Raw genomic sequence first — 4,739 nt, forward strand, 5'->3', positions numbered from 1 at the left:
TAAAAGATTAAAACTGATAAAACAAGTTTTAAAAAGAGACTTTTCCATTTGATTACATTTTGTATGATGGATTATGCAGAAAAAGTAGAATTGGGCTGAAAGATCTATTGCTAATAGATCAGTAAATCAGTAAAGTAACAGGATTACTTTTTTTGGGAAGTAATCAGTAATTAGTTACTGATTACTTTTTTCAAGTAACTTGACCAACGCTGCTGCTGGTCGACTTCAAACTAAGCACTCTTAATCAAAATATACTTCTAAAAAATAAAGGAAGAGCATAGCATGAAGTCAATAAAACTACTAATCTGATCATTTAAGTAACAGAGGCGATTGTCAGACAGTTTCAGATGCTTTGAGTTAATGAAATTAACCACATGTGAACTAGCGACTTCCAAAACAGGAAGGGTGTTACAGGTGGAGGCCACTGACATTTTTCCATTCTTATCTTTTCTGAATGTTTTTACTAGTTTTTCATTTGGCTAGGGTCAGTATCACTACTGGTAGCATGAGGCAATACCTATGTGGACCCTACAAAGGTTGCACAGGTAGTCAAACTCCTCCAGGTTGGCACATTAGTACAAGCAATTGCCAAAAGGTTTGCTATCTCCTACTACAGTGTCAGGAACATAGAGGAGATTCAAGGAGACCGGCAGTTAGTCTAGGAGAGCTGGACAGCGTCACAGAAGGTTCTTAACTCATCACCTTCTCCTTCTTTGCCTCTGACCACACCGTTCCCCCTCCTATTTCTTGGTCTTTGACCAACAAACTTAGGCTCTAACAGATCCAGCATGGAAATCTCATTTTTCATTATGTTTGATTTGGCCAAGATTTTACAACCACTTCCCTTCCTGATGCAACCCTCCCCACTTATGTGGGACTGATCAATGGGCAACAGGAGGACCTTGGCTTTTGGCCTCCATGGGATGATTACACCATATCCACTAATCCTGATCAACCTCTGCAGGAATAATTTGTCATGGTGTGTTTCACACTGAACAATTCATTAAAAACAAATTAACAAAGGGAGAAAACAGATGAAACAAGTCATAGTGGGAAGTGAAAATGGAGAATGTGTTACTGAGAAACTGTCTGAGGTTGTCAGTGGGTGGTTATCTTTTTTTTTCTTCTGCTCTGTGAATACCAAAGAGCTGTTTGGAAATCCAAACCCTGAACTCTTCGAGTAATGCTACAAGAAAACTCAGAGATATTGTCTGAAAATACTGTACCAAGCTTCATATTTCTTACACAAAAAACTAACAGATGAAAAATAAAACATAAAACATTCTTGTTATTATTTAACCTTTTAGTTTTTATGTAAAGTTGCTAACATACCCATAAGTACAAAAAAAACCCCCATAATTATTCCAGTAAATTACTGTACTTTTCAATCAAATAACATTATTAAAAAGGGAAGATTGGGAGCAAGCGCTAAAGTGAAAGACGCTGTAAAAGGAAGTTGAAACGTGCTCACATGCCCATGTTACATGTGGCCATGTTCTCTATGCTTAAAGAAGTCCAGACAGACACACAAACAGGTAGGTCTGCAACTATCTGCTTAATGCTTTCACATAATGCAATTTAATTTGGTAACTAGGTTGAAATGCACAGGAGGTTTATAGTTTCTTGTAGAAACATCTGTTTGTTGAACGGTTTTTGCAAGACTGTACAAACATTCACAATTTTTCCTTTACAGTCTAATGTCTATAATTTGACATTTGCACTTGTACATTTTTTCCCCACAACCTAACTTAATAACAGGAATATAAACATAAGGAGACTATCTTCTTGCTCACTTTGTGTCTTTATAGGTTAGAGTCAAAACTAGTTACAATGCAGGGGAGTCAGAGACCACAATTCATCTGTGGACTGCGATACATAACAATAGGTGAGAGAGTGATGTGTAAAGTTTTTGCAGACATATAAAGTTGGTGGATACTGTTATTTGTGACTGAAAACATGCTGTATTTGCCTCCTTCAGGGCTTACTTTGTTTTTCCTTTACTTTATATTTATTTGTCAAGGGATGGTTGGTAAGCAAGACATCCTCTTATTTCCATTCTGACATTGAATTTATGTGAATTTATTTTTATGAGCCAGACAATGTTTGAAAAATCAAATCTTTATCTTTGCACCCCATAGGTTCAGGTGTGTTTCAATGTCCCAGACAGCCTTTTATCTCCCTCTACATGTCCCTGTATGGGATCATACCGGTCTTCTTGGCACTGAGCTTATGGTGTAACTGGTGCAACAGTGTCTGTTGGTCTGTAACCACCATCTTCTTCTGTTGCTGGTTTATTGCTGGTAAGCTTTTAAAAAATATCACAGAGTTGGCTGGAGTGAGAACAAGATGGTTTCTTACTCCAAATCCTCCAAAATCTAACATGTCTTATTGATTTTAGAGATTTTGGATATCCTTAAAAGGGTCATCTCAGGCACACAGATGTGACTGTTAGCACAGATGCCCCCCCAAAAAAACTATTTTAAAGCTCTTTTTTTGCCTTTCTGTCTTTGTTTTTTGTTTTTTTACAGGTAGTATTGTCATCTACTCCATTTATGAACCCAAGTACGACAAGACTACAGCGCAGCCTGATCTCTACTGCAACAAGACACTCTACCTGTTCGCATTTTGGTTCACCAACATGACATACATACTGTTAGCACTGCTCTTTTTATCCTATTGCTGTTGTAGACAACGAGGTGATGGTGATAATGAGACTCAAACACTTGTGCGGTAATAAATAGAGACAAAGCAAACTTAATTAAAAAGATAATCATACACTGTCAGTTAACCCTTGGTAGTACCTACGGCCATTTATCATCCACAGCGTTTTTTAATATTTCACTGTGTTGAATAGAATATAGCCAAACCTCCCAACCCTTTTTTTTTCTTTTTTTTCTTTAGAATTGCCGTCTCCGTTTATTCGATTAGCTTAAGGTGGCTAAGCTAAAAACCGACATCCACATGAGTACCAAAAGCCATAAATCGCCCCATTGAAACCCATTATAAACGCTATTTTTCACTGCACAATTATTACCATTAACGTAGTGGTGATGGCTTAAGTTTCATTTTTGTTCTGTAGTCAGGACCTTAGAATTGTAATTTTTTTATTTGGCCACCGGGTGGCGCCCTTGCTTCACATTTGACCCCTGCTGGAAAACAGCGGGCTTCTTGGACAGACCTGCGGGAAATGAAGCCTCATTTCCGGCGTGCAGCAGCGGCTTGGCCCGCTGATCGGACCATTTTCGGCCCCTAGGACCGTATAAGGGTGCTTTTTTTTTTTTTAGTCAACAGGAAATGACGTATTTGTTGTCACGTGGTATCGGATGTGTGTGCTGCAAAAATGAGTCCCCGGTGATCGTGCCCTGGTAATTGTCGCGACTTACCCCGGCAAGAATGCACTTATTTCGGCCTAGAGGAGGAGCATTTGCCGCCTGGAGACCATTTTCTGGTCCTGAAAAAAAAAAAAAAAGGCGATCGAAATGACTGTTGGTGCCAATCTTTAGTCCATCTAAAGGCCTAATTATAATAACAATTGAATATTACCTCAAATGTTTTTTTTGGAAAATATTCAAGTTTTATGTTTTTTGGGGCAAAAAAAGCAGTGCGCTCATGTGACGAAACCGGGATATAAAGGGTTAAAATCCGCGAAATGTAATTAAAACTTGACATGAATATTTCAAGGAGAAGTAGGTCTAAAAGATTGGCTAATTTAAAGTGGAATAAAATATTAATGTATAAATTTTTTATAGCACTTTTTTGGGCGTGGTCGATTGGGACCGATAGTGTGTGCATTTTATGAAATGCGCTCCTGCAAAAAAAGTAAAAGGCGATCGAAATGACTGTTGGTGCCAATCTTTGGTCCATCCAAAGGCCTAATTAAAAGTACAATAAAATATAACTTTCAAATGTATTTTATGGAAAATATTTAATTTTTTCATTTTTTTCGCCAAAAACGGCCGTGCGCTCATGTGACAAAACCGGGATATAAAGGGTTAAAATCCGCGAAATGTAATTAAAACTTGACATGAATATTTCAAGGAGAAGTAGGTCTAAAAGATTGGCTAATTTAAAGTGGAATAAAATATTAATGTATAAATTTTTTATAGCACTTTTTTGGGCGTGGTCGATTGGGACCGATAGTGTGTGCATTTTATGAAATGCGCTCCTGCAAAAAAAATAAAAGGCGATCGAAATGACTGTTGGTGCCAATCTTTGGTCCATCCAAAGGCCTAATTAAAAGTACAATAAAATATAACTTTCAAATGTATTTTATGGAAAATATTTAATTTTTTCATTTTTTTCGCCAAAAACGGCCGTGCGCTCATGTGACAAAACCGGGATATAAAGGGTTAAAATCCGCGAAATGTAATTAAAACTTGACATGAATATTTCAAGGAGAAGTAGGTCTAAAAGATTGGCTAATTTAAAGTGGAATAAAATATTAATGTATAATCTTTTTATAGCACTTTTTATGGCGTGGTCGATTTTTGGCTCTAGGACCTCATAAGGGGTACGTTTTTTAGGTACTACCAAGGTTAAATGAGGGCAAATAATGCATTTAAAGGCAGTTTGCCTGTTTGTCTTATGTAGATATAATCAAATGTTCTAATGAGCAATGTACATGTTTGATCTTTTATCAGAGAAGAATGACAATTTATATTTTAAGTAATTAATGTTGGAGGTTTACTCTTTTTAAATACTTTTGCAGCAGTACTCTGTTACGTAATGACATCCTTAGA

At 37.0% G+C, this 4,739-nt stretch overlaps 1 long non-coding RNA gene across 1 annotated transcript; it reads left to right on the forward strand.

Moving 5' to 3' along the window:
• The first annotated feature begins 1,477 nt into the window (after positions 1-1,477).
• On the forward strand, positions 1,478-2,788 carry LOC145425386 (uncharacterized). Its single transcript, XR_013906059.1, has 5 exons — positions 1,478-1,535; positions 1,809-1,885; positions 1,979-2,029; positions 2,139-2,300; positions 2,529-2,788. It is a non-coding gene; the product is annotated as an uncharacterized LOC145425386 (long non-coding RNA).
• Positions 2,789-4,739: the final 1,951 nt, after the last annotated feature.

This window comes from Astatotilapia calliptera, chromosome 3, assembly GCF_964374335.1.
Source record: "Astatotilapia calliptera chromosome 3, fAstCal68.1, whole genome shotgun sequence".
NCBI classification, from domain to species: Eukaryota; Metazoa; Chordata; class Actinopteri; order Cichliformes; family Cichlidae; genus Astatotilapia; species Astatotilapia calliptera.